This window comes from Bacillus rossius, chromosome 14 (assembly GCF_032445375.1).
Source record: "Bacillus rossius redtenbacheri isolate Brsri chromosome 14, Brsri_v3, whole genome shotgun sequence".
NCBI classification, from domain to species: Eukaryota; Metazoa; Arthropoda; class Insecta; order Phasmatodea; family Bacillidae; genus Bacillus; species Bacillus rossius.
In genome coordinates this window covers 7,153,065-7,166,798 of record NC_086341.1, presented here as the reverse complement: position 1 = coordinate 7,166,798, position 13,734 = coordinate 7,153,065, and the positions used below count along the sequence as shown (strand labels likewise).

Genomic DNA, 13,734 nt, shown 5'->3' with positions numbered 1-13,734 from the left:
GCTACTGCTTTTTGACAAGATTAGGTTAAACACAAATTCAAAAGGCAATAATACCATTTTTATATTTTAAATATTACGGTTACTCACTGTTTTAACCTTCCGTTGTATTTTAGCATTGTTCGGTTAACATTCTGCCATTATTACAAATTTTAATATAAATTCAAAAATTTATATAAAGTACGTAACGTTTATTATAAGACCATTGAACGAATTTAAACTTCAAAGCTTTTTGGGTTATTATATCCGATTTATAACTTAACATATTATTCGTAGGTTCACTTTTAGTATTTATGTCAAATAATTTGGTAATTGAAGATCGTCATTACACTAATTTACTTATAATACGAATACAACGCACCAAATAAGTTTCATTTGCTGAATATATATATTTAGAAATGAAATTCGAATCATGTCTACATACAAAAAAGAATTGGTAACCTACATATCCACTCGTATATAACTAAACTTAATCTGATTACACATGAGTATTAATTTTAAATGTATCTACAAAAATTCCAGTAGTTTTATTTTATTTAATCATCTGTAAATATATATTGTAAAAATATGCTACTTTAATTGTTGCAAAAAATAACTTTTCGACCGTGACAGGACTCGAACCTGCAATCTTCGGATCCGAAGTCCGACGCCTTATCCATTAGGCCACACGGTCCTGTTGAAAACTTAATGTTTGTAATCTAAATTATAAAGATTTGTTGCATTCAGTTAAAGTTTTTATTTTGTTTTATTATTACTTTGAGAACATTTTGAATAAAAACGATTTTTGTGCCTCTGCTATAAAATATATAATTTAAGGAAAAGTATATTGAGATTATAATTCCCGGTGAATTTTTGGAGTAGTTTGTCAAGTTAGCTACTATAAGTCGCTGTTAATTTTACACAATACTACAAATACTACAAAAAACTATGCAGAATTTTAATCAAGTGAACTTGCATAGTGGTACCCACTCACACTACAATAAACAATTGGTCGTTATGGTCGCGATGACAGAGCTCTTATTTGTTGGCGATTTTTTTCCCCTCTAATATCAGGAGGAAAAAAAAATTACAAATTTGGAAATCTAAGTTATGCGATGTGCTCATATAACATTTACAGTCCTCGCCATGCTGAAGAAAATCCACCTGGAAGAAAGTTAAAACACACTACGAGGAGTGATGTGTGTGTATATGTGTATGTGTGTGTGTGTATGTATGCATGTATGTATGTATGTATGTATGTATGAGGAGGAGGTTGTGGTCATGTGTGAAAATCTGTTTTATTTCCGGGGGGGGGGGGGGATGCACACGGAATAGTATTTGTCATTCCCATTTCACAGTTACGATTTAGCAAGCACAAGTGGACCCCCTCAAATAAGGTCTTTTTGTGTCCCTGCGTGAAAAAAAAAGGGGGGGGGGGAACTAGCCACCACGAGATTTACGTCCATGGCTTTGGTTATCGCTTGGCGGCGGAATGTTAAAAACCTGATAAGGCAAAGAAAAAACTCTGCCGGTTACGACAAGTGGACGTTGCGTGAGGGAGATTTTTTGAAAATAATGAGCGGGACAGCGTCTGTTAAATTTATTTACGATCCTTGATTATTGTCTCCTTGTTCTTTCAGTTTTATCATGTTACGCATACTCACAGTTGGCGAAGCATGTTCGTGTTAGATATGAGTCTGTGTGTGTGTGTGTGTGTGTGTGTGTGTATGTATATATATATATATATATATATATATATATATATATATATTCTTTTGTGCCAGTTGCCTCCAGTTTGCTTGGAATACTAATTTCTAATGGCCCGTAACTACAAAGATACGAAATCTCACGGAAGAAACAGTGGTATGTACCGCTGAACATGCAGATAATAAAAATGGTACCTTAAAAAATATTTGTTGCGTGACACATTTTATATACATACAGTCTAATTTTTTTTCGTAGTTAGAAATATGAGAGGAGATTTAGTAAGCTAATCGATATGAGCCAGTTTTTAAATTTAATTTAAAAATTTATTTCCGAATGTGTGTTTTTCTTGCGCATATTCTGCGTACCGTATCTCCTGTTTCTGTCGCTCAAGCAGTAAGATCTTTCTGTATGCTTAACAGGATAAAGTATTGATTGAGGTAAACAATGGATCAACAGAAATTCACTGATCTAGGAACATAATTCAGTGAATAAAGCATTGCGCGGACGTTAGAATTATTTTTTTTTCTATTATTGAAAGCGCGAAAAAAATGTTTTAAATGATTATCGACCATTACGACCAATCCAACGGTCAGGGACTTCGACGTTGAACCACTCTCGTAAAAAAAAGAGATTCCAAAGGGGCAGGGCTCCATCCTGTTTTCAAACAAAGTTTACACGTTCACCCTCTACTAATTGAGGAAAGAGCCATTCTTTGGCGCTGCTAGCGAGAAAACAACAAAGCAGTTTTCGCGCATGCGCTTATCCAAAAACTCTTTGAGTTACTCCTTAATCGAGACCTTGAACCAACTCTCTACAATGCTTACAGTTGATATTTAACTGGGACATTTTTATAGACATACTGTATATTGTTAGAAGCATACTGTAGGTAAAGCCGGGTTGGGTGTGGCCCATCGAAGCAGCGCATACCTTTTTTTTTTTTCAGATTAGCTCACCACCCCCTTCCCCCGGCGCCCCTTACCAAATCGGCGCTCTTTGCCATCGATCCCCCCTCAGCCCTCTGGCGAATTCTGCGGGCTTCCCAGAGGCCGCCGGCATGGAGTGGTGTAACTAGGACGCCGTCGTTCTGGGAGCTTCGGGCCAGTGGTCGTCCCTGTTGACTCTGCGGGACTGTTCCAGAAGGGGGCCCAGGGGTATGAATACGGCGATGCCAGGCGCCGAGGCAGTGAAGTGAGGAGGGCGAGTGACCCCTTGTGGGAGCGATGATTGGACGACAAGTGACGAGCTTCATAGAGTGATGTGCGAGACAGTGTGTCGGGACAGAGGTACGAGGTAAAAGACGAGCTGGAGGGAGAGACACTGTCGAGCCGAGCTCCAGAGTGGAGAATGAACAGTGGACTGAACGAACAAGTGATTAATTTGTGGACAGAAATTTTTTTAAGAGTTCTCATTTAATTAGTAGTGTAAATATTAACAATAAATAAAATAGTGTTTAACTATTTTGGATATTTTCCCGAACATGTTTTCCCACTCGTACCAATATATTTAACTTAAAAATCGTGTGTGTCTTACTCCAAAAACCAACACCTTTTAATATTTTGTGCAAATGATATATATATATATATATATATATATATCAAAAGTGAAAAAATAGAGAACATAGCCCAGAATAAAAAAGTTAAATATGTTGTTATAGTGTACTTTATTTTAAAACAGAGTTGTCAAGGGGATTTTTTTTTTGCCTATGGAAAAACAATGTGCATTGAGAGAAAATCCTGATAGTTATTAAAATTAGATCTAATTAATCACCATTATAGTTTGTAATGAATATGCGGTTTAGAATGATTATTTGGTTTCTCTTAAAAAATTTTGTTGCTTCACAGGTCTTTTTTACAATAAATATATTTCAAGAAATTTATTATGTACACAGCAGATGAAAACAGTCGTCTATAATATAAATTCCTACGCTTGAAATTAACTGATAAATAAAATGTTCCCCTTAAAATGATGGAGGGGGAGACATTTAACCAGATAGTGAATTTTTTAGTTTTCAGATTTTTAATTTTCTGGTATCCTGAGAAATAGCTTGTTGCATCTGCTCGGGAGGAGAATTGGCTGTTTGGCCACTGAAGGGAAGTAACCTTTAAGAAATGTCATGACATTTAACCCTTAAATGTTGAAGCGCTGCTTTCGCCGATCGCAATCAATAAAATAATATGTATTTTCTGGAAAGAGAATTTGGACGATATTCACGCCCGGAAACCAAAGAAACTATACTCTCAAGGAATCAAAAATTCTGTAGTTGTACATTTTCTGTACAAAAAAAAATCAGTGGAAAATATATGTGAGCGCGTCTTTCACTGATGTGTAAAATGTAACCTCGATAAAGAGCATATTCGTGTGTTCTCACGTTAAAAAAAAGGCTTATAATTAGAAAATAGAACACGAAATTTAAAGTACAGTTCTTTAAAATAATGCTGAGTGAGATAAATATATACGCAAATTGTGTTTTCAACTACTTTTATTGACGTGAATAACACGTAATTACCACACCCGCTGCTATAATTCGCTGCCAGGGCAACTACGGCTACTATAAAATCATTCTATTTACAGACATAATTTTTAAATTAACTAACTAAACGGCTCCGATGAAATCGAAAACGACTTGAAAAAATACTAAACTTAGGATCTGATTTTCACCCGGGAAATTTCATTAAAATACTCTCCACCTTGTAAATAATCATTGAACAGTTAATACTATAAATTTTCCTTTTGGCTTTGTGAAGTTTGGTTCGTACCGTCCGCCACAGATGGCAGTACCGTGGTTTACATTTCCGTTCCATGGGACTTCCGTTCCATTCACGAAATCACTCCTACCAAATGCCGTATACCAAGAGATAAGATGTTACATATCAAAAACTGTCTCTTACCAGGCTAAAACGGTGAAATTTGACGCAATTTATATTATTCCTTCATCGGTTAGCAACATAAGTTTCATTACAAATTTTGATATATGAAGCCAATATTATTTTAAAATATTGACTTTTACTAGTAAATGATAAATAAAAATACACAAACGGTATCCGCACAGTTAAAATTTTCACCTGAATTGACGGTGAACGCTGGTTATAAATTATCTAGGGATCTACGTAAATGTATCGTTATCTTCGTGAAGACTGGAGTGGTTGCGACGTGTCACGTCATTCCGGGACGACCCGACGCTCGAAGCGTCCAGAACAACCGCGCTTATTCACGCCACTCCAAGCGATGGCCTCAAAAAAGGCGAGGCCACACAGAAAGCTACGCTATGTTCGCGATGTTCGCTATGGATCGCTATGTTCGCTATGTTCGTTGCGACAAGTGGCCAGAAAGATCAGTCTATTTCGCGATGTCGGAGAGGCGCATGCCTTGGGATTAAACTGATGATTCCGATGAAGATGATATTCTGCTGGCTCTCGCAGAATGTAAACTTAAAAAAACGTAATGGGTTAATGAAGTCAATTTAAAAAAGAAATATTAATTTGGAGAATTTCATCAGTTGATGAAGCAGGTGCGTGAGGACGATATCCAATTTATGGATTATTTAAGAATAAATACAGCTCAGTTTGATGCAAATTATTTCTCGCCAAGAATATAACTGCGAACAAAAATCTTAGTTACAGGATAAGCATTTCAGCAGAAGAACGATTGAATATTTTCTTGAGGTCAGTAAACATTGATTTCATGACAATAAAATTTCTTAACGATTAATCGTCAACGAAATAAAAAGAAAATTAAGAACAATGGAGATTCACACCAATAATTATTATTTTCTTAACACACAGCATTAGCGAACCTCCCTTGAAATGACATCCAGGGCATTAGCCAAATATCCTGCTTTCTATGGTCCTCTATCGATTTATTCCATACAAATGGATATTTTCGTACTTCTTCCATAAAAATTTCCGACGGTATGATACTGATTTAAAGCAGATACGGAAGTAAAGCACAATTCCGCGCGAAATCAAATGCTTTAGTTTATCTGCGCATGCGCGAAGTCACCGACGAGAACCAAACACGTCGCCAACATAGCGAACATAGCGAACATAGCGAACATAGCGAACAAACCTTTGTGTGGCCAGTGACGGGAAGCCTTCTTTTCACAGACGAGAGAGCCAAACGCCCGATCGTGCATCTTCGGTTTTTTTTTTTTTTTTGGTTCTTTGTAACTCATGTTAACTAATGGTCAATTAGGTTAGGCTAGCTACATTATAAATACTTTAAAACATTGTGGACGGTTGATTTGGTTAGTATAGCTACATTAAAGATACTGTGAAATCATGTAAAAGGTTTCCTAGCCCTGGATAGCTACATATCAAAAAGTTATTTGTTAAGCAACCATAAAATGATTTTACAGTATTTTTAATGTAGTTTTACTTACCTAATATAACCAACCATCCACAATGTTTTAAAGTATTTATAATGTAGCTAACCTATCCTAATCGACCGCAAAATTTAATGCCACACCGGTTTATAAAATGAGATAGAACGGAAAAAAAAGCGAGCATGAACTTCGGGGAACTTCGGGTGTGGCTCTCTCGTCTGTGAAATGAAGGCTGCCAGTGACACCTGAGTTGCAGCTGGCTGTATTTCACTCGCGTAGGAACCGCTCCGGTTCAAAACCTAACTTTAATTGTCGTAACTTCTAGTCAAGGAATGTTTCTGTAAGTTGGTCACACGATAGCGCCCTTGCATTTGTTGTTTCGTCCATAATTTTGCCTGCATATATTTATTAAATGTCATTTTGCGATTTTTTAAAAGTCACGTAAATAATAATTTTTTTATTATGAACGTTTTTCTTGCCTTCTTATAGCTATTAGATAACTGATTGGTAAGTATCGGTAACAAAGTTTTCGACGAATCATTATATTTAAGGGAGTTATTGAGTGGTTCTTGAACGAAAGAAATGTAATAAAATATATTAATAATCAACATGACGTATGTGACCTAGCCTAAAGGAATAAACTAATGTGCGTTTGAAATAATTATTATAGATTTAGGTTAACAAAAGTATGCGTAAGCGTCTTCAATTATTATTAAAAAAACTGCCTTAGAAAAATAAATTAGCTTATATTTATCCCAAGAAAAAGGTATGTTCGCATTAAAGAACAGCTGAAAAATAAGTAAAATTACATATTTTGGAAACATTATGACTATTCTGAACTTTTTCGCTTCGAATAAATCATCACTAATTCGGTTTCAATCATCTGAAATTGAAGACATATTCTTAGTTCAATTTTAAGCGACACTTGTGAGTTCTCTAACAGTAAGCTCAATTAAATGGAAGCTGTATAAAACACTTTTTGACAACTACAAAATACTTTGCTGGAAAAAAAACTTTATAATTATTTTGTAACGTGAAAAATGTATTTTACTCGCCACATTGGTTAAAAGTAGAGTGGTTAGTTATTTCCCAATACGAAAAGCATTTATGTTGACTGCTGTAAAAAAAAAAATGGACAAAAAATTATTTTCACACGACCACAATTGAGCTGTTAAACCAGTTTGATTGTTTGCCAGAAATTATATTTATTTTCCCATTGAATTTTTTTTCAATTCTCTTTATTTTTGGAGCTTCCGTGCATGATTAAAGAATGCGACTCGTCCGTTAGGTCAGGTTTGTTTACGGTCTCCGGTCGTGTTTTCACACACAACGGCGGGTTCTTCGCGTCACTAATGGAGCTGTCAGAAGCGATCAGACCTGCGGAGCCGTGTATTAAACATGCAGAGCCCGATTCAGCTCGCGGTCGGCTGATCGAGATTGCCAGCGTCCTTCCGACACCGTCGTGACGCCAGGAGGTAATCAGTAGAGACCTGCAAAATTCGCGGATTCATTTGGTGATAGGCTAGAATTCAAACACATATACCTCTTAGATAATTTTGCTATTGGCTTACTGTTCATCTGGACGAATCTCAACCAGTTATAAACCCTCAACCAAAGAAGGATCGAATCACAGACAAACCAGCTGAGACGATTTACAAGTCGGCAGCCAATGAACTTGCGTTATTTGCCCGAGTGTACAGGGGTATGTGCAGTCTATCCTGAAGGCCATCGAAACCGCGAATTTTGCAGGTCTCTAGTAATCACCCCTGCTTTGTGAAGCCGGTTAAACTGCCTTCCGATCACTATGTCACTATGCGCAGTGATCACGTGCACGTTTGGACTGCGTCCGCAGGAAGGCGCGAAGTGAAAAATTCACTACCGAGTCACAAATTGACATGCAGCTACCTAGCTTTTGAAAGATATTACTAGGGACCGGAAAAATTCGCGGATTCATTTCGCGTTATGCTAGAATCCAAACAACTGTACCTTCATGTTGCTTCTGTGATTGGCTTACGGTTTGTCTGAAGGAATTTGAGCCAATGGAAAACATTCAACCAAAAAAAGTATCGAATTGCAAGCGTCCCAGTTTACAAACCTATGTCATGAGTCGATAGCCAATGAGCAGGTGGCATTTACCTGAGTGTGTAGGGGGTTGTGGAGTCTATCCTAGAGGTCACTGAAAGCGCGAATTTTTCCAGTCTCTAGATATTACACATAAAAACACGTCACAAACTCACCAACCAAACATGACATCTGTTTGCATTAAATTCTTCCTGGCATACGACGGTCTTGTGCACGGTTAGAAATCAAAGTGAATTTACGGACTTCCCAACGAATAATTTGCCTCAAATAAACGAAGACTTCTTCTTAATTTCAGATAACTTTATTTTCATGGAAACTACGCCGTATTTCAATTCGGAATTTTTTTTCGGCATAAAAACATCCAAGGCACACTTTGAAGAAGAAATAAATGTGTTCAAATATTTACTTATAGGTATACCAAAATTATTCTTGTAGGTTCATGTTAATAAGTGAACATTTTACCCGTAAATTTACGAAGATAACTGTAAATTTATGAAGAGCACTGAATGAATTCTAACCAGCGTTCTTCGTAAATATAAAATGAAAATATTTAACAGTGTAAGGGAGACCAAGTATTTGGAAAGGTGTTTTGTTTCCACCCACCGTCTCTTTGATGGACTGACTTGTTGCGAGGGATTGTATTCATATCAGACAAATGCCACCATCTGCCTGAGACAATCCGCCTTGGAGGAGCCGAGCCGCGAACCCGGGTCCTACAAGTCTCTTCTGGCTCTACCCCAGAGCCAGAAGGTAGAGCGAAGACCCACTTAACACTGATCCGTTGTTTCACGAGTTTGCTGCAGTTTGGTTTGTCATTTACACAGGCTTTCTTCTGGCATATTATTTGTACCTATGTACAGTAGGGTATTAAAAAAAAAAAAACACGTGAGTGATTGTTTGAGTACAAATCGCCAGTGATGTGCAACATCTAACATCGATAGAAAATATAATAATTCGAAACTCGGATACTAAATTCAACGTAGAATTTTTTTAAAATAATGCCGAGCGTGATAAATATACGGAAAATGTGTTTTTAACTATATATAAATATATATAACGTAGTGACCACATCCACCGCTAGAATTCGTTGCCGGAGCAGCTACGTCGACTATCGAATCATTCGATTTTCGGAGCGAAATGTTAAGCTGTATGATGAAACCGCTCCGATAAAAGCGAAAAAGATTCGACTATATTAAGAACACACTATCTGATCTAGGGTGTCTGCATGATTATAACAAAGATATGTCTGGCAACTTTCTATATTTTGCAGTGACGTGTCGCGTCGGCTCACTGGAGCTCGAGGCAGCCTGCGAACTAACGGCGCTAGTAGTGTGTTGAATGGGGAGTATTGTAATTATATGATATTAGTAGAGACCAGAAAAATTCGCTATTTCAATGACCTGTAGGATATACTCCATGTTCCTCTACGCACGCGGGAAAAACTGACACCATCTCATTGGCTACTGACTCGTGTCGCCTGTTAACTAGGACGCTAGTAATTTGATACTTCTTTTGTTGAAAGTTTTTCATTGGCCGAGTGTCATTCAGAAAAACTTCCTGTCCAATCACCGATGCAGTAAAAAGGCAAACGTTTTTGGATTCTAGACTATCACGAAATGAAACCGCGAATTTTTCAGGTCTCTAGATATTAGTCCTAATTCCATCTCAATGTTTAGAAAAATTTTTCCCTAGATATCTATTTTTTCATTCGTTTGGGTGGTTGGTAAATGAATAATCTGTACCAATGCCTTGGAATTTTTCCGCATTTGTCAGTCAAGTTGAAGTGGTGAGAGAGAATTCCTCGCTCCTGTATTGTGCCTGGCTGTAATAAAGGTTACGGCTTAAAACCGTCAAGTCGTTTTTTTCTCGATTTTATGCCTACTTAACGACCCAGTTAAAAAATTAGTAATTTGCAATACCACGAAAATTAGAGGTAGATATCTTATTCATTAAAAAAAAAAAATACTGGATTAAATATCACATTTGTAAGAATGACACTAGCTTGAAGATTAAAATGAAAAGAAAACTAAAATTCTTGATTTAAATACGTAATTAAATATTCAAACATACTTTTTTTTATGGGAAATCCCAGTTTGTTTGGGTTTCGCACTCTCAACACTCACACTTTTAACTGACAATTGCGGCAAAGTTACAAGTTATTGCAATACATTACACCCCTAAAAAGCTCCCAAATAAATTTAAAAATCATAAACTGTGACCAAAGTTCAAAACTTAACGGACTTTTAATTTTTTTCACTTGTATTTGTAATTTCCATTTAACACAATGTTAATGGTGGGTCCACTACTACTAGCGCCGTTAGTTCGCAGACCGCCGCTAGCTTCACTGAGCCGATGGAGAATGAAGATAAGTAACAAGACCTATCTATACGACCGTGATCTATATGACCGTTGTCCGCATGGCTATGAGCCCGAAGACAATGCGCCATTAAAAAAAATATTGAGTGACGTCCGTTTACGAAAAGCATTCAACAACTGACGATGTCTGAGTGCTAGTATTGTTCTGGTGTTTTATCGCTAATCACTTTAGGGTAAATAAAGCATTCTAGTTAAGTCATGTATACACGGAGTTGGTTGGTAGATTTATTGGTGTGTGTTTTGTATAAGCAAAGTAAATGTCAATAAGCTAACTTAACAAGGACATAACATGGCATTGAGAGAATACAGTCAGATGATTGGGTGACCTATTTCGAACCGCATTTTGTGGTAAGGTTAGGAGATGACTAGAAGATTAAGGAATTTTGGCAAAAAAAAATACAATTATTGACTGCATTTCAATGTGATAATTTTAAATTTTTACAAAAAATTTATATCTATAAAAAAAATTTGCAGTAAAATTGTTTCAATATCCGTTGTATCCGCGTCTTACGATAATATTTAATGTATGTTACGATTTTTAGATGGAACAGCGATATCAAGCTTTATTTAATTCCTAGCGATGCTTTTATTTAAATACATTACTATAAAATTACCATTTCTCGTTATGTTTTTACTTAATTAATTTAAAATGGCACGTTTTTTCCACAAAAATATCTAAATATACTTCAACTCTGTAATTTTGTATCTTGATTGCACAGGGTCATTACCCTGCAAGCTACGCACCTGATTATCAAGCAACTGTCTGAATTCTAAACAGAGAAACCTCATCTGTAAACTTTCATTGCAAATCTTTTAAAAATGCTCCAGTCGAATTTCACTCACGTTTTTTATTTACTCAAATTTATTAGTTTTTGGATAATTCATGTTTCATAAACATAAGGCCAAGCAGCATGCCTAATTGAAGTATGAACATGATTTCGAAATCAAAATAAATATTTGTCTCAAAATTTCTGATGTACTAAATTAGAATTAACTTTAAATAGTATTTTAAAAAATCTAAACCTTCTGTAGTACCTACTGTTTAAAAACTTCATTGCCACAGATCAAATTCAACTTCCTCTTTATGCCATAGACTAATGACGGATATTGACTTATTCTGGTCTTGTTCGCATTTTCCCAGAATTGGCGTCCGATTCATCGACATTAATGTCAAAATCAGCGTGTGTAAACAATGACAAGCGTGTTTGTTTGTATAACAAAGCTTTCTGCTGAAATTAATAAGTGTCAAGCTGTATTTTAATAAACTGTCCGTAAAGTTTTAACAATAATGAATTTATTTTTTCATATATTTTTGTCCAACGTATAACGGCAGTAAGGTCATTACAGAACACAACAGTAGTCACAAACCATTGTTTCTGGGTAGTGGCTCGGCTTTAGAAATAAGCCATCGTAGCGTGTGACTGGTGGGTTTTTTCGGGGGAACCGTGGTTAAATCCATCGTTTCATTAAATTTACGCTTCATCTTCTCATAAACAACCTCTATTGACCGCGATGTAGAAAAAGAATGAAAACCCAAGTCCATTCATTTTTTCATTCCTTCTGACCAGTGACGTTTCGACATTTTATTCAGCAATAACGAAATCTTCCTGACAGTCTCAAGTAAACTAATACAAAATATTCGGGTAATTACGTGGATTAAAAAAAACCTCAGAAGATTAGAAACACAGGGGGTTTATTTTTGACGTGACTACGTCTAATAAATCAATGAACGCCGGCTGCACGCACGAAAAAGTGTCCCGTTCGCACATTCTCCCGTTACGCTGTGTCCCGTTACGCTCAGTGTACGCTTGCGCCGCATTTATCTTTCTTCCACTCGATTGGAACAACCATCGATTTGACTTTTTCGAGGCACATTTAACTTGAAACAATCCCATTCGTTTCCTACTTTTCCTATCCTTAACAGAATAACACAGATTGGAAGAAGTTAAATAGCAAACATGTATAAAAGTTATAGTTAAAATAATCTCTTCGTTAAAGTAATGAACATATTTGAATTAATGAGTGCAAATAAAAGTAAATTTATCAATTAAATTGTAGATTTCATTTCACTTCATCTTTGTATCCATACAAAATAGTGATAATTCAATAAAAATGATTCAATATTATTCATAAAAGTATGCAATCAATTAATCAATGTTTTGTTATGACGTCACGTTAAACTATCGTCCGTAAACCGACTTTACAGACAACCAATTTTTTTTGCACACATTTGTACGAAGATACTCTGTGATAAGGTGAGATTTTTTGACAGGTGTGAGTCCAGTGCATCACCACCTCGCCTGGTCAGGAGTGCAATCGTGTTGGTGAGGCGGGGGTGTTAGGAGCGACTCTCGCTGGTGCTCCTAGCGCGGTGTCGCCTCTAAAGCACAAGAATGTGGACTGACCCTTAGTCTTCTCTCGTCGTGCCTAGGGCAACTGTGAGATTTGAGCGGTAACCATGGCATTATTATATACGGCAGGGAAATGAAGATCAAGGCGTGATTCAATTAACCTTGAGAGCTATCAAGAATCTGTATAAAGTTGTTTCGTGCGTTTTAGCCATATTCAATCTTCTAAATGTACAGTTCACGGAAGAAAAAAAAACAGGAACCGAATTTCTCATCCGCACTGAGGGTACTCTTAAATGCTTTTTTTTTTTTGTAAACAGACACCATTCTGATATCTTGAATGGTGTTTAATCTACGTCTTTTATTTTTCTGAAACTCTGCACACCGCATGTTTGCCCAGGTGGGCGGGGGCGCTTAAAGCAAGGCCATTCAAAGAGATTCCACTAACTCAAACAACGAGACAACTGCCGCGGAGACGATAAGCCGTTTTCAGTCGGTTAAGCCGGGCGAGCGAAGGAAACCAGGAGGCCACTGTAGTTAACACGCTGCAACTGCTTCCCTGGAGCACACTGGTTCGAACCCTGGTGTGGCCAACCCGATGATTTCCTTTTTCACGGTTTCTCTCTCTCTCTCTCTCTCTCTCTCTCTCTCTCTCTCTCTCTCTCTCTCTCGAAATATTCCTAAGTGCAGCCATGGCCGATTCCTTCCATAGAGTAAACAAAGTTCCAAGGGCACCGCCAGGGGGGGGGGAGTTTCCCCCCCCCCCACTAGAGCCCTAGAGATTCAAAAAAGTGTAGCCAAATGCAAAAAAAATACATACTTTTCCCAGAAATTTTACCCCCCCCCCCCCTCCCTAGGCCATCGGCTGGCCACGCCCTTGCAAAGTTCTATTACAGAGTGGACACTCAATGCTACTGAATCTCC

General features: G+C 37.0%; 1 non-coding gene across 1 annotated transcript; it reads right to left on the bottom strand.

Moving 5' to 3' along the window:
* Nucleotides 1-597: 597 nt before the first annotated feature.
* Trnar-ucg (transfer RNA arginine (anticodon UCG)) lies at nucleotides 598-670 on the bottom strand. Its single transcript has one exon. It is a non-coding gene; the product is annotated as a tRNA-Arg (tRNA).
* Between the last annotated feature and the right edge of the window lie 13,064 nt (nucleotides 671-13,734).